The 25,943-nt window shown below is 35.9% G+C and overlaps 1 protein-coding gene across 1 annotated transcript in view; it reads left to right on the top strand.

Annotated features, from left to right (window-relative positions):
- Window positions 1-25,943, top strand: part of KCTD8 (potassium channel tetramerization domain containing 8) — a 263,494-nt gene that overhangs the window by 220,013 nt on the left and 17,538 nt on the right. The window lies entirely within an intron of this gene.

Here is a 25,943-nt window from a genome sequence, read left to right on the forward strand (position 1 = left end):
GGGTGTTTGCTTGGAACTGCCTAGCACAGATGGCTAGATGGGCTTGGAAACCACACTCTTTTTTGTCCATTATGCTTGAGAGTCTGGATATTCCCAATTCGTAGCCGTTGAAAATGGTGTGTACTAATAAGATCTCTAGATCCTGAAGACAAGCTTTGAATATTAAGAGATTTTAATGGCAAGCTGAACTGAAAGTTCCTCAAGCATTCCTCCATGAGAAAGAACACTCAAATATAAGCTGCACACTGATCCAAGATTTGGGAATGCCTGCTGTGAGAGACCCTAAGACATGCTATATTGTACTGTAGATTTTTGCCAGTCACTGGGTATCTTCACATCATTAAAGAACTTCTTTTAGAAATTCTTGAGAAGAAGTTAATTTGTAACCTCTAGTGAAGTCCCTTGCAAATAATGCTTCTTGGAACACAGCTTTGTAATCCAGGTGATGAGAGATGGTAAAATCAGTCCTAAGCAACACAATTCACTTGGCAATAACTATATGATGCATAATCATGTTAATTATATTCATTTCTACCATATTTATTACCTCAAATATTATATATTTTGTATTTGTATTATATCATTTGCTTTAAATTGGTAAGTTGAATTTTATTTGAATAACTTATACAGTTTACCTGACTATATAGTAAAGTCCTTGTAGGCAGAAAAAAAAAATGGCCTTAATCTCTTTTTATCAACTATAACAAATAAACTGTACTTTGCATATCTATAATAATAACAATAATAACAGCAAATGTTAATATAGCATTTACCATGTGCTGTGTTTAGTTCTAAATACTTTTTGTATTTATGTATTTAGAATGTATTAATATGTATGTAGAATATGTATTAAATGCTTCATTCAATCTGTGATCCAGAAACAGCATTTTCATTCAATCACAATAACAATCCAGTGCCTTAGGTATAGATATTACCTCCATTTTGCAGATGTGAAAATTAATAACAAAGAGGTTATTCAACTTGCCCTAAATCAGAGCTATGAAATGGCAAGGCTGGGTTCTAAACCCAGTAAGTTTGGCTTCAGAATCTGTGTATTTTAAATCCAAAATATGGCCAAAAGTTTGAAAAAATTTGATGATTTATCTGAATAAGTTTCCTACTTTATATAAGCAAAAGGAACAATCATTCATTCATTCACCAATTGTTTATTGAGGCTCTATGATGTTTGAGTCACTGTGCTAAGCACAGAGGGATTAAAGCAACAGAAGAGTGAGACAAGTACCCTGCCCCATATGGTCCATATCAAGGAGGGACGTAGACAATAAATATGCTCAGCTAGTTTATGTTGGGGGAACAGTGGGCTGTAGTCATGCTGTAGATTTGTTGGCCAGGGAAGACCTCTCTGAGGAGCTGGCAATGACAATGAAAGAGAGAGAAAAGCCAGACGTGCAAAGAGCAAAAAAGATGTTGTCTCACAGTTCTGGAGACTAGATGTCCAAACCCAAGATGTCAGCAGGGCCATGCTCCCTCTGAAACCCAAGAGGAAAGACTCTTCCTAACCTCTTCCAGATTCTGCTACTCCAGGTGTTCCTTGGCTAATGGCAGCATAACTCCAGTCTCCGATCCATTTTCACTTCATTCTCCCCGTGCGTCTTCGCATCATCTTTCCTCTGTGCGAGTCCGCGTCTGAACTTTTCCTTGTTTATAATGTCACCAGTCATATTGGTGTAGAGCCCACTACAAGGACCTCTTTTTAATTTGATTATCTCTGTAAAGACCCTCTTTCCAAATAAGGTCACATTCTAAAGTACTGGGGGTTAGGACTTCAACATAACTCTTCTTTCTGGCTGGGGGTGGGGGAGCACAATTCAACCTGTAACAGTTAGTTTCTAGAATTGAATAGCCACACACATTCTGAGACTATCATGTATTTGTAGCAGGGATTATCTATGAATCTCCCTGTCACCTCAGGGATATTGTCTCTCAGGAAACATTCACTGAGTCTATTTCCTCCTGCATCGTTCAAATATCAATCTTGGTAGTACAGGGAGAGGAAAAATTCTGAATGCCTTGCTCATAAAAATTATTTCCTGAACGACAAATTCAAAATGAAATTCAACACAAGAGTTTTTCACTCATCATCACAGTGGATACAAAGGGTATTGTCAGGAAAGTAATGTCAGTAAGGGGTATTGTCAGAAAAGTAAAAAGATAAATCAAGTTACAAAATAGTAGTATAAATAGACATATAAGAAATACCTGATAGACCATGTTAGAACCTAATAATAGATAAAAATGAAGTGCTACAAGGTTGACTAGGGGACAGAACTTATCTGAAAAGGAAGGTAGTATGGAGATGTGCAATGAAAGATAGCTTGGCAGAGAATTCTAACTGCCCATCACAGATTCATGCTCCCCACTGATCAGGTAGACTTGTTGCTGAGTAGATGCTTCATCAGGGACCACAACTTCTCAAACTCCCTTGAAATTATGTGGGGCCATATGACTAGTTCTCATTAATGAAATGTAGGCAGAAGCAATGTGTGTGACTTCTTTGGGCTTAAGAAACGATATCCTTTCTCTAAAGGTATCCAAGAGAAATCCAAGTTGACCTTAAAAGACTTGTGTTGAAAATGGCAGTCTTGAATGACTTTGTGGAGTAGACTACCACACTCACCACACGTCACCTCACACTAATGACCAAGAACATAGGCATTGAACTACTGTGTGGGTAAAAATTTATTTCTATTGTATTAAGCCAAGAATTTAGGAGTTTGTCTATTTTAGAAGCTAACATTATCCTAACAAATGCAGATGGATATCACTGAAACTGCAAAGAGAATGGTAGAGAGAGGGATTTTATGGTAGGAAGGGAAATCACAGAAATAGGAAGGAAACCAATTTGGCTGAAGCACCTCTACTGGGGTGTAATTGGAGGTAGGCCTAAAAAATTAGGTCTTGATCATATAATGGAGGCTTTTGAATGTCAGAATGAGTGTTCATATTTAATTCATAAGGCAGTGGAGAGCTGTTGAAGGATTATGAGCAGGCTATAATATATTCAAAGGCATTTTTAGCATGTTTTTTCATATTTATTTAAGTATACCATGTCTCTTTGAAGAAAGGATTATAACAACTTTTGAGATATTAATATAGTAGTGATGTATAAGGATTGGATTGAAGGAAAGAGGAAACAAGGAGCTCACATAAAAGATACTTTGGTCTAAGTCAGGGATCTACAAATGTTTCTTAAGGGCCAGATAATATTTCAGGCTTGCAGGCCACAGCTGCTCAACTCTGCCTTTATAATATGAAAGCAGTCATAGACTATACTTAAATGAATAGGCATGGCTATGCTCTGATAAAACTTTATTTATAAAAACAGTTTAATAGCCTGTGGGCTTTAGTTTGCCCACCCCTGGTTTAGATGCAGAGTAACAAGACTTCAACTATGAGACTGGTGGGTAGAAGGTGGAAGGACAAAGGAGGAAAGGAATGCAACACATAGACATCAATCAAACAGAACTTGATGAGATAGTGTAGCACTTTCCATGTTGACTCTAAAATCAGCGTCCCTCTTTCTCTGCTGCTAGACTAGGAGCTCCATGAAAGAAAGGCTAAATTGTATTCATTTTCATATTGAAAACATGGTAAGTACTCAGTGAAATATTTAAGTAACTGGAAAATTTGTAACTTGTTGAATATGGAGAATGAGAAAAAATGAACAAAGACCCAAGGTGTTTCAGAGTGTTTGTTAAGCTTGAGTTAATGGAAAATAGTTGTGCCATTATTAGAAATATTCTGGACTTTGAACAAGTTATCTAACCCTTCCACACCTGGATGTCCCAAAGCCATCTCAAAATTAGCAGGTATAAAATGCCATATTTGATTTCCTTTCCTCCTCCACCTCAAAATCTAACCTTACAGTGCTTCCATCTTCATCAGTGATTTCACCATTTATCCAGTCACTAAAAACAGAAATCCTATGAGCCATTCTTGTTCTCTTCCTTAGAGGAGTACAATTCGGGGAAAAAAATCTAAGTTTTCAGACATGCTTGTGGATCCCACTCTTGAGTAAAGTTTTTTAAAAATCTATTTCTCTCCATTATCATTTTTCATATGGACTGCTACAGAACATCCCTGCTTCCAGTATTGATACCCTCCTTAGATTCTCTACATAATTGTTAAGTCAGTTAATTTTCTGGTTAAAACTTTTCCATGATTTCCCATTGAATTTGGAATAAATCCATACTCCATATCATGACCTACAAGGACATCTAAAATTAGTCTCTTATCCACATCTCCAGTCTAGTGTCAAGGCCAGTCTCCACCTTATCCAATATCGGCCAGTCATTGTTGCTGTCATTTCCTAAAATTCTCAAGCTTTTTTTTGTTTCCAGGTAATTTTGCTTTCCTTCTTTCGGCCTGGTTCTTCCCCCTTCTCTTTGCATATTAGGCAGGTATGGTGGCTTTATGCTTGATGTGTGAACCTAGAATTCCCAGAATTCCCTTCAGTGTATAGTTTTGGGTAAGCCTTGAATACAAGATGTATTTTGCATGAGATTTGAAAAGTGGAAGTGAAGCAGCGGTCACATTTTTAAACTCTCTGCATGATAATGCAGAGCACCAGGAACTACAGCATCTCACTGTTGTGGTGGCTCATATTTTGGGGTGTGGCAGCATCCCGACACACAGCTCCTCCAGCTCTGATCAGATCTCCAACTTTGGCTTCTCTGGGTCAGAGGCACATGTGTGCAGCTGTGGAGAAGGGGCCAGCTATTCCTGCAGGTCACCACAAGATCAAGGTTAGAGTTCTTGAAAGACAGACACAGTTTCAGTAGTCAGTCCTTGTGGTTTCCAGTTTTTCCCTGCAGGCTTCAGTTTGTCCTTGCTCTTGTCTACATTCAGCTTTCCTTTCCTTCGTGACTTCTGGCCTTCATGATTCTACAGCAACATCAGGCTCAACCCTGCAAACAGAGGCAGTAAGCTGCCCAGACTCTCCCGTTGGCTCTCACATTTCCATGAGGACTAAACCCTATAATATATTACTTATTCTCTACAGATAACATAGCAATGCTAGTTATCTGAGTGAATCCCAACTTAGATTTTAGCAAAAATATCAATTCTTAAAGAGGTTTTAAAGAGGTTACTCCTGATTCCTCATCTTAAATAGATCCTCTCTATTTATTTCATAGTATCTATCACAGCTATGGTTATTTATTTTATTGTTGACTCTCTCTTTGCCCCACTAGAAAGCAAGCTCTATGAGGCCAGTAATTTGTTTGTCTTGTTGAACAATGTATCTCTAGGATGTATCACATTGCCTGGTATACCGAGACAATCAATAAATATTTGTTGAATTAATGTGGCATCTTTTGAGTGCAGGGATAATGCTAAGAAATTAAATAGGGATCTGAGCTAGAGACAAATTAAAAATGTTTGCAAAAACATTGTAATTCAATGAAGATATAAATAAAATGGTTGCCAAGGATCAGTGAAGACCCTGCCAAGGTCAAATAGCATATCTGTCTATCTTCGTATCTACTACTTCGTATGACTTCTGGTCTTCATGATTCTACAGCAACATCAGCCTCAACCTGATTCATTTATTTATTCATCAACCTGATTCATTTATTTATTCATCAACCTGATTCATTTATTTATTCATCATCTACCTACTTATTTATCTATCAGCTTTCATTTATAATAATGAGAAAAGATAGCATTACTAAGACATTTGAATTTTTAAGATATTAGCTAATACAGTTTAGGAACTCAATTAGTGGCCTTCATTCTATTTGATACATTTTATTTTGGCAGTAAATAGGAACAGATTGTACTCCCCCCCTTCTACAATTTTCACTTTACTTGAGGTAAATAAGTATATTGAGGACAGCTGCATCACAGGATCTGCATTAAATGTCTATAGTGATAATCACATGCTTGTGACCAGCTCACATTCATTCGCAACCTGTCACTTCTGCTTTGGTCTAAATCACAATATTAAGCACAATGGCAGATACTCTGGACTTGATAGTGAGGCCCCTTTTTTCTGAGATTAAGTAGAACCTCTCAACAAAGCCTTTCTCTTTTCCTGCTACAGTCAAAATGGCGGCAGCCTCTACTTGAGCCCTCAAGACTGGTAGTCCACCATTGGTTAGGAACCTCACCCTGTGCGACACCTTCATTGGCTTCAGGAACTCTAAGGCCATTGTATAAACCAGCTTGGTCCTTTACTGGGAAAGCAGCATGTCCTGGGAGATAAGTGGGCTGGATAGAATGTGATCTGCCTAGTTGAACATGCTAATCTAGAGTTTGTCTTGCTGTATCATGTGTTACAAAGGTTTGCCTCAACTGCCAGTCTTCTCAGATTTAGAAAGAATTCTAGATAATGTAACTTGCCAGCCTAAATCAAGATTTCTTAACCTACCACTGTTGACGATTTGGGGCAGATAATCCCTTTTTGTGTGTTGTGGAAGCGGGGGAAGGAGAGAGGATGTCCTGTGAGTTGCAGATGTTTAGTTCCATCCTTGGCCTGTATCCACTAGCTGCTGGTAGCACCTCTGACCATAATTATGCCAAACGAATATGTCACCAGGCATTGCCAAGAGCTCCCCTTAACTAAGATTGCAGCACCCATATTTCTTCACCTTCTATGACTTCATCTGTCAGAGATCCATTTCCTAGCAGGGGAATCAGATATGTAACACTTCTGACTTATTAAATTTTCCTGCCTTATCAACTCAGTTCTTCTCCTGTTTTATTTGCCTCTTCTTCTCAGTCATTGTTAGATGAGTTAAAGTGAGATTCTGGTTGATTTCTTGGATTATAAATGAAGTCAGATAATCTTTATTAATTTCTGATTATATATTGCTTCCTTATGAATTCAGTTTACCTGCTTCTAGGTCTTTAGGCTCCATCTATGAAGGATAGGATATTATAACTCATCTTCCAGTTCAAATATAAAGCTCTAGTATAGATTTCACAGATCCAAGGTTAGAAATTTAGAATATAAACCCAAGACCTGTCTTCTGTTACATATACATGATCAAGGCCCGTGAGGCAGTTCTGCCCAGGATCTTCGCTTATAACTTAGGATGAGCCTTTCTGGCTTATACACAGATGACAGCAATGCTCCACTCTATGCCTATTCATTTTTCTGTGTTCCTATTCACAATCCCTTTTTGCCAACCTGAAATAATATCCCGATATAGATTTAACAATTCCTCTTAGAAAATGCTTTATATCTTGTGTCCTGCTTATTTCCTAGTCTCCCAGTTATAGTCAAGTGTTTCTAGCATGCTATCTCTTTGCCCCTTTAAAAAGAATTCCAGTTTATTAAGAAAATGGACTTATACTGAGGCTTAATTTTTAAAACAGCAAGTTATTTCGCTAGGGATTTTTGGAAAATTCCTCATTGATGAGACATAAATCTCACTCTCCAATCAGAACATCCAGTCCAAAACTGAAGTCTTCCAAAAATTATTTCAATTGTAGTGTGTTCTGCACAGTCTTTATTAGTCTGAGTCCAATCAAGAGATAGAAACCACACATCAATTTAAACAGAGAGGTTTAATATAAAGTTTGATTAGACTATGGTAGAAGAGTAAATATGAAGACATAACAAGAACTCTGAAACGTATCCTAAGGCTGAGGGAGAGTGTTTGAGGAGGGACAAACTTGGAAGAAGATTTTCCTCCCTGTTATGGGGCAAATTGTGTCCACCAATATGTTGAAGTTCTAATCCCCAGTACCTCAGAATGGATGACCTTATTTGGCATAGAGTTGCTGAGATATAATCAGTTAAGATGAAGTCATACTGAACTGGAGTGGACCCCTAATCTAGCATGACCAGTGTCCTTATAAGAAGACCACCATATGAAGACAGAGACATACAAGAAGAATGCCATGCGACAAGGAAAGCAGAGATTGGAGTGAAGCAACTGCAAGCCAAGGCACACCAAAGATTACTGCCAAACCATCAGAAGTTAGGAAGAGTCAAGGAAGAATTTCCCTACTGGTTTCAGAGGGAGCATTGACCTGCCAACACCTTGATTTCAAACTTCCAGCCTCCAGAATTGTGAGACAATACATTTCTGTTGTTTTAAGTCACTCAGTTTGTGGTGCTTTGTTAGAGTAGCCCTAGGAAACGACTAGACTCCCAAAATCTGAAATCAGACCTCACTGGAGAAGGTGAAGTTGCAGCCCACAGGATGGAGAAGTTGCTCAGGATACAGCCCTCTGTGGCATAGGTGAGCAGAAGCTACTGAGTGGAGAGGAAGTTGGGACACTGATCTGGGCATGAGTCTTGAATCAGACATTGTTTGTGTTGAGAGGGCAAGAGCAGTGTCATCACTGGGCCATGCCAGGTCTATGAGATCCCCAAGGGACTGCCCCTCTGGCACATGGCTAAGGCAAAGCACCACTGGATGTCCCTGCACACACACACACACACACACGATGGACCATGCAACAGAAGCAAAGAAAAAGCAAAACACAGCACAGCAGAACAAGAGCCACCTCATTCCTCCTGCAGTGTTCCACCACCGCCCTCTGCTGTCAGTACTTAACATCATGCTCACTGTAAAGGAGAAATGCTTGAAATACTTAAGGAGCCCAATCCATTGAAGCCGAGAAGGTACTGAAGGGTGAATTTGGAGCTGTGAGACAGTAAATTGAAAACTGCTTTACAGAGTTCTTTATTTAGTATTAGTAGCATTCCAAGGATAATCATGGATTTTTGCTGATGATATATCCCCATTTGTACCCTTCTAGGTCAAGCATTAAGCAGTGATGATGATATACATTGCTAGCTCATACCAAGATGATGGATTTGTTCTGTTTATTCAGTTATATGTATATGTGTGTGGGTGCACAACTGGTTATTGATTGTTAGGTCTAAAATCCATCTTATGTCTCCCAAAATACAATAAGTAGGAGCCAGGACCCTCATGAGCTAGGCTCAGAATGATAACATGGTCGAAAGAAAATAAACCCTTCAACCTAAAGTAATAAAATTCTTAAATCACCTTCAATCCAAAAGTAAGGTTGAAGGCCCAACATCAAAAAATGGGCAGTAAAGTCAGTGGAATAGTTCATGGTTACATTTTGTGCACCAGATGTGCTGCTTTAATCCATATACATAAAAAAAAATTGTGACTTCCTTCAACATGAGTGCAGAAACCAGTTCTTACGATTTTTTGTACCTCTCATATCACTTTGTCCTGAAGAATTTTGGTTACATAAGCACTCAAATAATGGTTTTCACTTACAGAAAATAAAGGACTTAACACTTTTATATTCATCAATTATACATTGTTGTGGTCTGAATCTTATAGATAATTTGCCTTTGCTAAAATGTTTAAATTATCCTAACTATTCTCACAGATATAAGTCACTCTTTGGAACAGTGATTATAAATTTTATTTATATACAGATGTAGTGACCAAAAATTATTTCTAATAGTGACCACCGTGACAAATATTTAATAATAAAATGATATGTTTCCTAGGGCTGCCATAACGAATCACCACAGCTGGGTAACTTAACAGAAATTTATTCTTTCACAGTTCTGGACTCTGGAAATCTGAAATCAAGAAGCCATGCTCCCTCTGAGACTCTGGGTAGAATCTTCCCTTGCCTCTTTTTAGCTTCTGGTGGTGGCTTTCAATCTTTGGCATTCCTTGAGTTGTAGCTGTTATAACTCCAGTTTCTGCCTCCATCTTTATATGTCATTCTTCCTTCTGTGTCTCTGTGCCCAAATTTCCCCCATCATATAAGGACACTGGTCATTGGACTAGAGCTCATCCTAATCTAATATGACCACATCTTAACTTGATTACATTGACAAAGACCCTATTTCTAAATAAGGCCACATTCAAGGTACAGGGTATTAGAACTTGAACATATCTTTCTGGGTACACGATTCAACCCACAACATAAAGCAACTGGAAATTAATATTTGTTAATTGGTTCTTTGCCTCATACTGTCTTCTTTTTGCTTAAAATGATCAAAATTTAACATGCAACATTTAAAAAAATTTGTCTATAAAATTAATTGCCAAAATTGTGGATTGGGCATAAAATCAGAAATAAAATTGAAATTCATTATATTATAGCATTATTCATCAAGGAGCTTTTAAAATTTGGTTCCTTTATAACACTTTTTGTAGTGGCTAAAAAGAATTTGTATTAGGCATATGAAAGGGTGATTGATAGAGGATGAGCCAAGAAAACATGGGTCCACGTCCTACAATATGAAACATTGAACCACAGCCTTGTGAATAGAAGAGAATGAAATTGCTTGTCCGGGTACACTTAGGAAAACACAATTCCAATGTTATGAAAATAAGTGACCATAGGGCTCTGGTTTTATGAAGCAGAGAAGGATTCTGTAATCATTATTTAGCTCAGAATCTCACTTTATGTTGTGTATCTCTAACTCTTGTTTCATGAAGCTACACTGACCCAGGAAGAGTGGAAGATGGGATTGAGGAAGGAATATTGAGAAGGCCCTTGACTTAGCAACAATTACTAAATACAGATATTGTGGCACTCCATATTTCTTACTTTTTGAAACCAGTTTGAATGGCTCTTACACAGTTCCATGTCAGTGCAAATGCTTCATTGTTGCTTCCACAAGTATTCCTCTTTTAGCCAATGAAATTTTCCTGTAGATCAATTTAACAATCCTTATGCTTTCCCAGTCAGTCTCCTTTAATTTTGGGTCAAGAATCATAATCCTTGTGGCCTGTTATTCCAAGAGATTGCTTCATTTTAATCCAGAAGTCTTAGAGATTCTTGGGGAAATGATGCTTTGGGTGATTGGACCTGATATCTATGAATTTAAAAGCCACTTTAGCTAAGAAGACTAACAAAACTAAATTGTGAAATTGCAAAACTGATAATGTTTATAGTGTAATGAATTCTCTATTTTGTCAAAAACTCTAGTTTAGGATAGCCATTCATAAAAATTTAATAGCAGAGACAGTTTTCAAAAATACTGATTTCCGGTTCTGTGCATTTTCTTTCATTCAGAGCATCTCTGGATAAAAATTGAAAGTGCTTTTGGCTGCAGTGAACGTTAACAGTTGCCTCTTTCTGTACTTTCCCATATTATCAGGCTTTGAGGACTTTTTTAAGCTGCTAATAAGACATGACCCTGAACAGGGGCCCTGTTTCTGGTTTCGTATTCTCAGAAAGACATATCAGTTTAGGCAGAAACCCTGCTCTTTTCCCATTTGTGGGTTCTTTCCTTTCAGGAGAACTAGACAGCTTAATATTGGTCCACTCCTTTTCAAAACCCCCTTTTGTATTATATAATTCTGGAGTCATTAAATCTCTATATAAAGTTAATGAAGCATTACAAATTGAGAAGGTAACCAGATCCTAAAACAGGTCTTAGCTAAAATTTATTATCAGTTCCATGCATCATTTTCTGTTACTTCTCTAAGGAGAAGTAACTTCTGAATTAAAGTTTAATTTATTGATCTCCTAATTAAATATCATAATCAGAATATAGAAATGTAAAATTTAATAGTCCTTAGTATTCAATTAAAATTAATTGTTTCCATATAAAAATTATGAACTATTTAAGAGTGTTATTAAAATTTAAGTAAGCGAAGAATTCTGTTACTTCACATACATTTTATTTAAAATTGAATTACCACTTATCTGTATTTTTAATTAAAAATTATTAAAATAAAACTTAATTTTCTTTCTGGGTTATGTTGTTTTATTATTTTATTTGATAAATAGTTTGCTACAGATTCAGTTTTAGACAGGTAAAATACTAAGCTATATAGCATTGCTCATGTTACTATATGTACAGGTCATTAATATGCATGATTCCCCTTTTAAGCAGAATTGACAAGACCTTTGATATGAAGAAGGTTGCATTTTTGTGTACTTGAGATACTGACTAAAACAGAAAGAGAGGAGAGACAAAGTAAAGAAAATAGGAGCTAAAATGTTACATGGATTATATTGATTCATAAACAATCAGTGAACAAGTGTTGATGCTTAGAATTTAGATATTCATTTAGATATTCAAAGGATAAAGGGATAAAGGTATGAGGACAGATATGTTGCCTGACATCAGGGATTTTTCAGTCTACATATGGAGACAAAATTGATATACATTAAAATAAATGAACCATATAAATGAGTATAAAGTAAGAGATGATGAATTGGGTAGTTCATATTATATGTCACTTTGAATTCAAAGGAGCCAGTAATGATGGACTTCATCCATGAGAGTGAGTTGTAATATTGTAAAAAATGGAAGAATTATTGGCATAAGAACTAGAAATTATAAGTTATAATGCTACCTCTGCCACTTTTTACCTATGTTGCTTGAGAAAAATTGCATACTCTTTCCAACTTCTAGTTTTCTTATCTGTAAGTTACAGGACTCCTTTTTTACAACAGCAAAAATGACTGTATGGTCTAAAGAATAAGCTGTCTACAAGCAGATCATTGATAAGCTACCATAAATTATATTTAAAGAGTCGAGCTCCCAGGGAAATCCCCAAGGGTCAGAAAAAGAAGGATGAGAAGGAGCAGTAGAAGATGAAGAAGAGAATTTGAATAGTGCCCCCAAGTCAAGTGTAGCTAAGGCCTATATGGAAGCAAACATCAATAAGGGAGTTGAGATAGCTGAGATCAGATAGGAAAGGTAAGCCTGCATTGTCACAAGGTGGAGAAGCCAACCTGATATTCTGCATTAGTCTAGAGCAATTAAAGTGAGGAGTTTTAATTCAGTGGCCGTCTTGACCCAAGTAGAAGTAGATCCAAATCCTCTTTACAAGAATGTAATCTAAATTTAAGTCCTAAGGATTCCTATATATTAACCTAAACCAAATATGTGGCCACAATTAAAAAAAAAAAAAAAAAGCTAACATTTAAGTATGTTAAGCACCATGAGTGAGAATTAATATAAAAAATATATTTAATGCATAAATACTTAAGATTTGCTAATTATCAGGTTCAGAAGATAAAATAAATATGCATAAGTAAAATGCAAAATTTTAAAAATCAGGAAGGACAAAAAATTGCCAAAAACTGGTTGGCAAAGAACAAAATATAATGCTTAGAAATAAAATTAGAACAAAGTATAACTTTTAGAAATTAAAGTACAACTTTTAAAAATTAAAAACATAATCATTGGCAAGACGAATTCAAGATATGAGTTATATATATAGCAGTTTAGACACAGATTAAAAGAGAATTCATGAAAGTGAAAATAGAGCTGGAAAAATGACTCATGATTTGCTGCTTAAGAAAAAAGGAGATGGAAATTATGAAAGAGTTTAATAGACATGGAACACAGAGTGACAAGTTTCATCAGTAGAAAAAGTATGAGAGAGATAATACTTGAAAGACAATGTTAGACTTTATTTTTAAGTAAACCAAACCTATGAGTTCACCAGCACAAAGTTTACAAGTTATATAAAGTAGAACAAACAAAAATAAATTGGCACCTACAATATTGTAGGGAAGCTGCAAAACAAACAAAAAGAAAAAAGAGGAAGAAAGGAGAGAGAGAGAGAGCTCATGAAAAGATGGAAGAGGAAGAGGAAATGGGAGGAAGGAAGGGAAAAAGAATGGAGGTAGGGAGGGAAGGAATGAAGGGAGGGAGGGAGGAAGGGAAAGAAAGGAAGAAAGGAAGGAAGGAAAGAAGGAAGAAAAATGAATGATTGAATTTAATGAGAGAAAGATAAAATGAAAATATCCTTATAATAGGCAAACAGGGACAAGGTTCAGCAAACTTTTTCTGAAAAGGGCCAGAGAGTAAATGTTTTAGGCGTTGTGTGCCATGTAGGATTACTGTCGCATATTATTCTTTTTTCATCCTTTAAAAATATAAGAACCATTCTTAGCTTGAGAGCCATATAAGAACAGGAGACAGGCCATTAGGTGTAGTTTCCCAATCTCTGTTAAAAGGACCTAGAAACAAAAGAAAGATCACCTAAATGACAACAAACTTCTCTATAGCTATAATGGAGTCAGAAAACATTGGACAAATATCTTTAAATTGCTAAGAGAAGTTTACAGTCCACTTAGAAGTATGTCGTCAGCAATATTGTCTTTTTGGAATAAGAACAAACTTTTAAAAATAGATAAGCAAAAGCAGAAAATTCACCATCAACAGATCCTCAGAGACATTCTATAAAATAAATATTCAAATGACAGTCACTCTAGCAGAAAAACTCAAAAACAGAAATTAATTTACCTACACAAAAAATGATATATTTTCCAAATATAATAATAATGATAGTGTCTAAATTATGCAATTACAAAAAATTTAAAATAAAACAGAAGTCAATACTGGCCAACAAATAGCATATAACTAAAGAGGGTGGTGGTCAGAGTTCAAGTACCTAGTTTCTTGTATTTTTTTTCAAGAGGATGGCCAAAATATTGATTAACCTTTTGATTAACCTAGGCTTGAGGTCTAAAAATATTAAATTCTATAGTATGTTTTCATACCTACTAAAAGAATAAAAACAAAGTTTATAGATCTCAAATTAGTTGTGGAAAAATATGAAACAGAATAAAAGTATAAATTAAAATTTGCAGTCAATAAAAAAAATATATAGATGAAAAGGAAAAATGAGAACAAAATAAAAATTAAAAAGTAAGATGTTAGTAATCCAAAAAAAATTACAATGAGCCTAATATTATTTTCCTTATTATAATGGTATTTTAAAGATATATTAAGGATAAATCTAGTGAAAGGAGAGATCTCCTGGTCAAATATAATATTATTATTTACAAACATTAGGCAAAATCATAATAAATGCATTTCTGCCACTAGATGACTGGTGAGCTGTGTCTCTGCTACAGTCCCAACTTGCCACTTGCCTAGTCCTGCTGTTAGTTCCATTGATGGTGACACTGACTCTCTGCCCACCTCCAGAGAGCAAGCTTCCCTACTTTTCTCCTTTAACTGGAAAGGGAAACTCTCCTAGAAACTGAACTGCTTAACGCCCAGCTGCAGATCCCAGCCTCCGGGCACATCTTAAAAGAGGAAAAGTATTCCCCCTCCTTCCTGTCTTCCTATCAGAGATGGGTTATGCCCCATCTCCATAGTCCTACAACAAATTTATTTTATCCCCTAATTGACTGTATGCCCTCCTTCCAGCATTTGTTTATCAGATTTAATTGAAACCCAATGGTTTTTAGAAAAAATTTTTTCCTATGTGATTACCAAAACACATAGTGGATAGATGCTCTTTCAGGCAGGTAATAATAATGAAGTAACAGTAATAAAAGAACCACTTGTTTTTATAGCGAACTGCTTTAAAATTTCCTAATCACTTACATATATGTCCTCATTTGATGAGACTTTTTTCTTGATTATTTTATAAAAATATTTTCCATATCATCTTGTTTTCAAAACAAAATTACTTGCCTCCCTGGAGAAAAGACAGCCTCTTCAATAAGTGGTGCTGGGAAAACTGGACAGCTACATGTAAAAGAATGAAATTAGAACACTACATAACACCATACGCAAAAATAAATTCCAAATGGATTAAAGACTTAAACGTAAGACCAGATACTATACAACTCTTAGAGGAAAACATAGGAAAAACACTCTTTGACCTTAAACCACAAGATCTTTTTTGACCCACCTCCTAGAGTAACGGAAATAAAAACAAAAATAAACAAATGGGAGTTAATTAAACTTAAAAGCTTTTGCACAGCAAAGGAAACCATAAACAATACAAAAAGACAACACTCAGGGTGGGAGAAAATATTTGCAAATGAAACAACAGACAAAGATTTAACCTCCAAAATATACAAACAACTCATAGAGCTCAATATCAAAAAAAACAAACAATCCAGTTATGGGCAGAAGGCCTAAATAAGTCATTTCACCAAGGAAGACATACAGATGGCCAAGAGGCACATGAAAAGTTGCTCAACATCACTAATTATTAGAGAAATGCAAATCAAAACTACAATGAGGTATCACCTCACACCAGTCAGAATGGCCATCATCAAAAAATCTAGAAACAATAAATGCTGGAAAGCGTGTGGTGAAAGGGGAACCCTCCCGCACTGTTGGTGGGAATGTAAATTGATACAACCACTATGGAAAACAGTATGGAGGTTCCTTAAAAAACTAAAAATAGAACTGCCATATGACCCAGCAATCCCACTACTGGGCATATACCCTGAGAAAACCATAATTCAAAAAGAGACATGTACCACAATGTTCATTGCAGCTCTATTTACAATAGCCAGGACATGTAAGCAACCTAAATGTCCATCAACAGATGAATGGATAAAGAAGTTGTGGCACATATATACAATGGAATATTACTCAGCCATAAGAAAAAATGAAATTGAATTATTTGTAGTGAGGTGGATGGACCTAGATAGAGTCTGTCATACAGAGTGAAGTAAGTCAGAAAGAGAAAAACAAATACCATATGCTAACTCATATATATGGAATCTAAAAAAAAATGGTACTGATGAACCTAGTTGCAGGGCAGGAATAAAGAGGTAGAGTTAGAGAATGACCTTGAGGACATGGGGCAGGAGGGAGAAGCAGGGGCAAAGTGAGAGTAGCATTGACATATATACACTACCAAATGTAAAATAGATAGCTAGTGGGAAGCAGCCGCATAGCACAGGGAGATTAGCTTGGTGCTTTGTGATGACCTAGAGGAGTGGGATAGGGAGGGTGGGAGGGAGGCTCAAGAGGGAGGGGATATGGGGACATGTGTATGCATATGGCTGATTCTCTTTGTTGTGCAACAGAAACTAACACAGTGTTGTGAAGCAATTATACTCCAATAAAGATCTACTAAAAAAATTACTATGACTAATAGGGGGTAAATATATAAGATAAAGAAAAATGCTCCAGCAGGTTTTTTCATTGCCACAAGTACACCCAGAGAATTAGAGAATTGGGAAGGCTCATTATGGTGGTCATCTGACTTCCTAAAACTCCTTTTTTTTCTTTTCCATTATGGCTTATCACAGGATATTCAATATAATTCCCTGTACTATACAATAGGACCTTGTCATTCATTCATGCTATATATATAATCATTGGCATCTGTTAATCCCAAACTCCCAATCCATCCCTCCTCTGCCTCCCCCTCCCCCCACCTTGGCAACCACAAGTCTGTTCTCTATGTCTGTGAGTCTGTTTCTGTTTTGTAGATAAGTTCATTTGTGTAATATTTTAGATTTCACATATGAGTGATATCATATGGTATTTTTCTTTCTCTTTCTGACTTACTTTGCTTAATATGATAATCTCTATGTTCATCCATGTAGCTGCAAATGACATTATTTCATTATTTTTTATGGCTGAGTAATATTCCATTGTATATATGTACCACATCCTCTTTATCCATTCATCTATCAGTGGACATTTAGGTTGTTTCCATGCCTTGGCTATTGTGAATAGGGCTACTATGGACATTGGGGTGCATGTATCTTTTCTAATTAGAATTTTGTCTGGATATATGTCCAGGAGTCGGATTGCTGGATCATATGGTAGTTCTATCTTTCATTTTTTAAGGAACCTCCATACTGTTCTCCATAGTGGCTCTACCAATTTATATTCCTACCAACAGTATAGGAGGGCCTAAAACCCCTTTTTTTTAAAAAAGAAGAAGATGCAAGATCCTAGAAATAGGGAATGTAAATCACAGAAGGGCAAAAGGAATTCCCAGGACCAGAGCAGAGGGAGGTCCCAGGATAACACAGCCACAGGCCTGGGAGCCAAAAAAAAAAAAAAAGTGTGGTATGAACAGATAACATGAGATCCAACCTCTTACCAATGTTTAAGTGTACAGTATAGATGGTTCACTATAATCACTGTGTGTACAGCAGACCTCCAGAACTTAGTCATCTTATGTAACTAAACTTCATACCCATTGAACAGCAACTCCCCATTTTCAAAACTCTTAAAGAATTCAGATTCACTGAGGATGCTTTAACGTTTTATAGAGGGAGGAAAGAAGTTTCAAGGAAAGAATTGTGAAGAAAAGATAAGAGATAACAGCTATCTGATTGTTGCAATATTGATACAATGCTGAGAAAAAAATATATGTTGGGCATTCCAATAGATCTCAAACTGAGCTTAGAGAGGTCAATTTGCCTCTGGTCTTTCTGTTTTTACTGGGGTTTTTTTGTACAATTCCTTCACTCTAGAACTCACTGCTGCTTTCAACTCTTGGAGTTATTTATTTAGCTAGAATTGCATAATCTCCTTGGTTTCTGTAGTGTAAGTTTTCTATCACCATCCAACTTGATATTTGTACTGCCCAGTCTGTCCAGGCTCTTTAATGTGCCTCTGCTCATACATTTATTTTTATTTTTTGCTTTTCATACATAACCATATGTTTTTATTTTACATAGGTGAAACGAGGAAGGCCAACCCTTTTCCTAAAGTCTGTTAAATAAAATGTTTACTAGCTTAAAGAGTGAACTCAAAAAGATGAAAATCATATTTGAATCTATATTCCCTAGTTGGTATCTTGCCTTTGAACAGGAATTCTGAATCTCATATTCTTTTATTAAGTTCTCTGGCCCATCACATCTCTTTTCTCTGTTTCTCATTGCAATAGAAGCAAGCCATTTTAAAGCAAGCCCTGCTGTGTATGCATAATAAAAACCCTTTAGAAAAATCCCTTTTTAACAGATCATTAAATATTATTGTTTGTGAGGGGGTAAAAATCCAAGATTCCAGAACAAACACATTTTTATTCTTTTGTTTTAATTTTTCTATTAGGATACTTAAACAGAAAGTGCATGCTATTTCTAAAATAACAACCCCCCCAAATAAAATCCACATTCAAGGAAACTGAATACCTCTTAATAAACAGACAAATAAACGAACAAACAAATGAATAAAATCCTTCCCATATTGCCTAGAGATTTAGCTTGTGTATTAGAGGTGGACCTTCACCTAATTTGAAATTTTATATCTTGACATCAGTTATCAAGTCAGAGCTGACAAGCCCGGTAGAAATAAACATATCCTCCCTAGTTTTATTTCTAATTTCTAATATGATGATGCAGGCTTTGCTTTCTTCAGTAGTTGCAGTATCTATAAGTGGGGGAGATTCCAGCTGAATTTTATGAGGATAGATGAGTGAAAGGGCAGGACAGTATATCAGTTAGAGTTGAGAGACACAAGGCTACAATAACTGCAGCCCAATTATTCCAATCCTAGGCAAGATCTTTTTCTTTTCGGATGAAAAATTTGCATACATTGTATTTTTGGAGCATACGAAACTTCTTATTTAGGGTTACTTTACAGTTTTCAATATACTTTGTAATTCTATCTTGAGACCTGATATGATGATCCTACTTAAGGAATGCATAATTTTATGGAAGTAGTGTTAAGAGGTGGAGGTACAGATTCAAAAGCTACTCATTAAGATGTATTCTGGTGGTGGTGCAGTTCTCTGACTATCCCTGTGGCTCTGCTCCCAGGTAATTACTTCCTCTGCTAGCAGCTGCCAGGAAACACGGGGCAAATATGAGAGACGACACCGATCGGTATTGACTCAGTAAAACTGTTGTAAAAATAATTAGCAACAGTGCCTTTGGTTAAACACTGAATGCAATTACTGTATTACAGTTATGGCAATGATTAGAAACTGTTTCCACAGAGAATATAAGTGAATAGTACAGGGATAATTGCTGGAGTAATTGAGAAATTTTCTTTCTAAGAAAGCTGAGTGGAACCTCTTCTTAAAGGCTGTGTTCGCCTTTTATACTCAAAGAGTAAAACTCTGTAATGGACACAGGATTTCTTAGCCTATCACTATTTCCTGGGGCTTCTTTCAATATTGGTCTCTTGAATTCTACCTGAACTTCTGATGTCACCAAATAGGTCAAGTGTGATCATCTCAGCCTGGTCTATGTACCTCTGATTCTCATCCCTGCTTACTCTGCCTGTGTTTATACGGCTAGCACCTCAGCAGCAAACCATTCCGCATGCTTGGAGCACCTAATAAAACTCCTCAGGCAAAGCAATTTCATCCTTCAACATTATCTTACGCTTCCTGTAGAGAACAGTGTTTTTTGTGTTTCCGCTACAAAGTTTTTAATGTATTATGTTCAGTGTTGATGTAGCAGTTGACATAGGTGTCACGTGCTGGCAGATTTTTACCCTCTCCACAGAATTAAGGAAATACATGTTTGTTTAAGAACATTAACTCTACATGTTGACACACACATTTGGTGAGAAAACAATTTTGTATTCCAATAATATAGGACAGAGGAGAAGGATGTGTGAGGAGTTTTCAATTAGGATGGGAATCAGGTGGACAGAGTGGAAGTGGGTTACCAGTTAAAATAGGGAATAGAGTGAAACTCACTGAGAAGAATGATATTGATCAAATACATGAAAGAGATTGTGTAACATGATATACCATTTATAGCCTGCTTTACCATTTGCATTGCATTTAAAGATTTAATCAGTTATTTAGTTAGTTTCTTCCTTTTTGGGACTAGATCTTCAAGTTATTTCCTTTTTAAAAACTGTATTTATATACATCTGTTCATATTTTCTATTTTTAGTAAGTGAAACTTGGTAACATACATTTTAGAACATTAATTTAAAATTTATTGATATAAATTTACTAATAGTATATTTTATCACTTTATAGTCTCTCTAATTCTAATTATTCTCACTTTCTCATAATTAATGATGTCTTCTGTTTTCTCTTCATTAGATGTACCGCAAGATTGTGTATTTTTTTTAACAGCCGTCTTTTCATTTTCTAAAGATTTTTGTTTCCTTTTTTGTTATTTTCTGTCTGTCTTCTATATTAAGCTCCTATTCACTTTGTGTTATTTTGCTATATTCCAGTCCCTTGAGTTGAATGCTCAGCTCATTTATTTTTATTCTTTTTAATTTTTGTATTAAATATATTTAAGGATACATTAATTTTTACTCTGAGTATCACTTTCTGTAAGTTCTACAGATTTTGGTATGTGGTAACCTCATTTTTCTACATTTTAAAATAAATTGGTTAGTCTTTTGTTGAGGTAACTTGCATGGCCCAGTGCCAACTGAAAAAATTAGGTTTCCTGTTCAGAAAGCAGAAAGAAAGAGCCACTGAAGTACTAAAATATAAAGCTTCTTCCTTTTATCTGTGGTCGCTCTCACAACTTGTTTTTTATTTGATATTAATGCTGTTCTAAGTAAAGAAAATGTAGTTTTAAATTACTAGCATGGATTTTACTGCTTATATTGTGCAATGCCAGTTTTAAATGCAAATATTAGAGCATTAAACTGGTATGCAGAATCACCAAAATTACACAACTGGTATTTCATTGCCCATACATGTATATGCATATCTTTCTTACTAAAAGAGTAAAAAATAGTGCACAAAACTAACAACATTTTTATTCCGCTTCTTGATATGTACACATTCTGCCAACACAATACCTTTGCCTTACTAATGACTAAAAAACTGAAAGAAAAAAGAACTATGGATTCCCCTATCTTTCCTTTCTTTCTATGCTATTATTTTTAGCATAATGATAAGTAAGAAAGGATATAATAGGATTCCTTGGTCATTCTTGTTGGTTAGACTGCCATTGCTTTCCCTCTGCATTCAAGTAAGTTCTGGTTGGAACAGAGAGCATGGCCTCTAGGGGCTGTCAGAACCGCATCCTCCCCTTTCCTGCTCCCTTACTCAGTGTTAATGTAAGATGTTTATACTTGCTTTGAGTCTCACTGAACTCTTACAATCATGAGGCATCCAAATGCTATATGCAAATAGAGTGGCAAGGAAATTGGCCACTCATGCTTGTCTCTGTTTACACATATGCTCCCTTGTTCTACTGGACTCCACTCACAAAAGTTTAAAGAGTAAATTATTTTTCTTAAATGAATATCCATCTTTATCACTATATAAATTAAATGTCATTGTACATTCTCTATATTTCTCCCATTGTCTAGCAAGATGTCTTCCATGTATTGGCTCTCAATAAATATTTATTAAATTTATTAAATCAACAAATGAATGAGCTGAGTTTCATTTTTGCTACAGTATAATTTTGACAAATTCTTTCAGTGAGGACTTACGTTGAATAACTCCACAAATAACCCCTACATTTGAATGCTAAGATAACTGGGAATAGGTCTTGAAGGATAAACTATTTTTTCCTAAAACCTTCCAAGGTTTTGCCTCATGGTCTTCTAGAGATCACAGTGGTCAGTGAAGTTTTCAAGCTCAAATTTTTCCTTAATCTTTTGTCTGTAGGATGTTTTATTTTCCTCTGAACGTTTTTAGGATTCTCTCTCTACCCTTAGAATTCTGAAAATTCACTGTGATGCATTTAGGTTTTTTTTTTTTTTAATTTACTTTGCTTAAAACTCAACAGCACTTTCAGTCTGAAAGGTATGCCTATTTTAAGCTATGAACATTTTTCTGCTTTAATTTATTTTATTATTATTGCCACTGTTTCACTCTAATCTTTCCTTTTAGGAACTCCTACTAGTCAGATATGGACATGCTGGATTGATTCTTATCTCATACTTCATCTACATATTATTTTGTTGCAAATTCTAAGAAATGTCCATGACATTTTATTTCAGATTATTAATTTGACTTTTAGCCATGTTCTTCTATGTGTTCATTTTATCACTTATTTTACTTTTTAAATAAAATATTTAGTTCTCAAGACATATTTTTATCAGTAGTCAACTCTTTAGAGTCAATATCCTCTCCTTTCTCTCTTTACTTTCTGCTTTATAACAAAGTGAATCAGCTATACATATACATATATACCCATATCTCCTCCCTCTTGCATCTCCCTCCCACCCTCCCTATCCCACCCCTCTAGGTGGTCACAAAGCACCGAGCTGATCTCCCTGTGCTATGTGGCTGCTTCCCACTAGCGATCTGTTTTACATTTGGTAGTGTATATATGTCCATGCCACTCTCACACTTTGTCCCAGCTTACCCTTCCCCCTCACCGTGTCCTCAAGTCCATTCTCTATGTCTGCATCTTTATTCCTGTGCTGCCCCTAGGTTCTTCAGAACCATTTTTTTTTTTTAGATTCCATATATATATGTTACCATACGGTATTTGTTTTTCTCTTTCTGACTTACTTCACTCTGTATGACAGTGTCTAGGTCCATCCACCTCACTACAAATAACTCAATTTCATTTCTTTTTATGGCTGAGTAATATTCCATTGTATATATGTGCCACATCTTCTTTATCCATTCATCTGTCGATGGACACTTAGGTTGCTTCCATGTCCTGACTATTGTAAATAGAGCTGCAATGAACATTGTGGTACATGACTCTTTTTGAATTATGCTTTTCTCAGGGTATATGTCCAGTAGTGTGACTGCTGGGTCGTATGGTAGTTCTATTTTTAGTTTTCTAAGGATCCTCCATACTGTTCTCCATAGTGGCTGTATCAATTTACATCACACCAACAGTGCAAGAGGGTTCCCTTTTCTCCACACCCTCTCCAGCATTTATTGTTTGTAGATTTTTTGATGTTGGCCGTTCTGACTGGTGTGAGGTGATACCTCATTGTAGTTTTGATGTGCATTTCTCTAATGATTACTGATGTTGAGCATTCTTTCATGTGTTTGTTGGAAATCTGTATATGTTCCTTGGAGAAATGTCTATTTAGGTCTTCTGCCCATTTTTTGATTGGGTTGTTTGTTTTTTGGGTATTGAGCTGCATGAGCTGCTTGTTAATTTTGGAGATTAATCCTTTGTCAGTTGCTTCCTTTACAAATATTTTCTCACATTCTGAGGGTTATCTTTTGGTCTTGTTTAAGCTTTCCTTTGCTGGGCAAAAGCCTTTAAGTTTCATTAGGTCCCATTTGTTTATTTTTGTTTTTATTTCCATTTCTCTAGGAGATGGGTCAAAAAGGATCTTGCTGTGATTTATGTCAAAGAGTGTTCTGCCTATGTTTTCCTCTAAGGGTTTGATAGTGTCTGGCATTACATTTAGGTCTTTAATCCATTTTGAGTTTATTTTTATATATGGTGTTAGGGAGTGTTCCAATTTCATTCTTTTACAGATAGCTGTCCAGTTTTCCCAGCACCACTTACTGAAGAGGCTGTCTTTCCTCCAATGTATATTCTTGCCTCCTTTAGCAAAAATAAGGTGACCATATGTACGTGGGTTTACCTCTGGGCTTTCTATCCTGTTCCATTGAGCTATATTTATGTTTTTGTGCCAGTACCATACTGTCTTGATTACTGTAGCTTTGTAGTATAGTCTGAAGTCAGGGAGTCTGCTTCATCCAGCTCCGTTTTTCTTTCTCAAGATTGCTTTGGCTATTCGGGGTCTTTTGTGTTTCCATACACATTGTGAAATTTTTTGTTGTAGTTCTGTGAAAAATGCCATTGGTAGTTTGATAGGGACTGCATTGAACCTGTAGATTGCTTTGGGTAGTATAGTCATTTTTGCAATGTTGATTCTTCCAATCCAAGAACATGGTATATCTCTCCATCTGTATCATCTTTAATTTCTTTCATCAGTGTCTTATAGTTTTCTGCATACAGGTCTTTTGTCTCCTTAGGTAGGTTTATTCTTAGGTATTTTATTCTTTTTGTTGCAATGGTGAATGGGAATGTTTCCTTAATTCTCTTTCAGATTTTTCATCATTAATGTATAGGAATGCAAGAGAGTTCTGTGCATTAATTTTGTATCCTGCTACTTTACCAAATTCATTGATTAGATCTAGTAGTTTTCTGGTACCATCTTTAGGATTCTCTATGTGTACTATCCTGTCATCTGCAAACAGTGACAGCTTTACTTCTTCTTTTCCGATTTGGATTCCTCTTATTTCTTTTTCTTCTCTGATTGCTGTGGCTAAAACTTCCAAAACTATGTTGAAGAATAGTGTTGAGAGTGTGCAACCTTGTCTTGTTCCTGATCTTAGTGGAAATGACTTCAGTTTTTCACCATTGAGGACAATGTTGGCTGTGGGTTTGTCATATATGGCCTTTATTATGTTGAGGTAAGTTCCCTCTATGCCTACTTTCTAGAGGGTTTTCTTCATACATGGGTGTTGAATTTTGTCAAAAGCTTTTTCTGGATCTATTGAGTTGATCATATGGTTTTTCTCCTTCAATTTGTCAATATGGTGTATCACATTGACTAATTTGAGTATATTGAAGAATCCTTGCATTCCTGGGGTAAACCCCACTCGATCATGGTGTATGATCCTTTTAATGTGCTGTTGGATTCTGTTTACTAGTATTTTGTTGAGGATTTTTGCATCTATGTTCATCAGTGATATTGGCCTGTAGTTTCCTTTCTCTGTGACAACTTTGTCTGGTTTTTGTATCAGGGTGATGGTGGCCTCGTAGAATGAGTTGGGGAGTGTTCCTCCCTCTGCTATGTTTTGGAAGAGTTTGAGAAGGATAGGTGTTAGCTCTTCTCTAAATGTTTGGTAGAATTCGCCTGTGAAGCCTTCTGGTCCTGGGCTTTTGTTTGTTGGAAGATTTTTAATCACAGTTTCGATTTCAGTGCTTGTGATTGGTCTGTTTATATTTTCTATTTCTTCCTGGGTTAGTCTTGGAAGGTTGTGCTTTTCTAAGAATTTGTCCATTTCTTCCAGGTTGTCCATTTTATTGGCCTATGGTTGCTTGTAGTAATCTCTCATGATCCTTTGTATTTCTGCAGTGTCAGTTATTACTTCTTTTTCATTTCTAATTCTATTGATTTGAGTCTTCTCACTTTTTTTCTTGATGAGTCTGGCTAATGGTTTATCAATTTTGTTTATCTTCTCAAAGAACCAACTTTTAGTTTTATTGATCTTTGCTATTGTTTCCTTCATTTCTTTTTCATTTATTTCTGATCTGATCTTTAGGATTTTTTTCCTTCTGTTAACTTTGGGGTTTTTTCTGTTCTTCTTTCTCTAATTGCTTTAGGTGTAAGGTTAGGTTGTTTATTTGAGATGTTTCTTGTTTCTTGAGGTAGAATTGTATTGCTATAAATTCCCTCTTAGAACCAC

Source organism: Balaenoptera ricei, chromosome 5, assembly GCF_028023285.1.
Source record: "Balaenoptera ricei isolate mBalRic1 chromosome 5, mBalRic1.hap2, whole genome shotgun sequence".
NCBI lineage: Eukaryota > Metazoa > Chordata > Mammalia > Artiodactyla > Balaenopteridae > Balaenoptera > Balaenoptera ricei.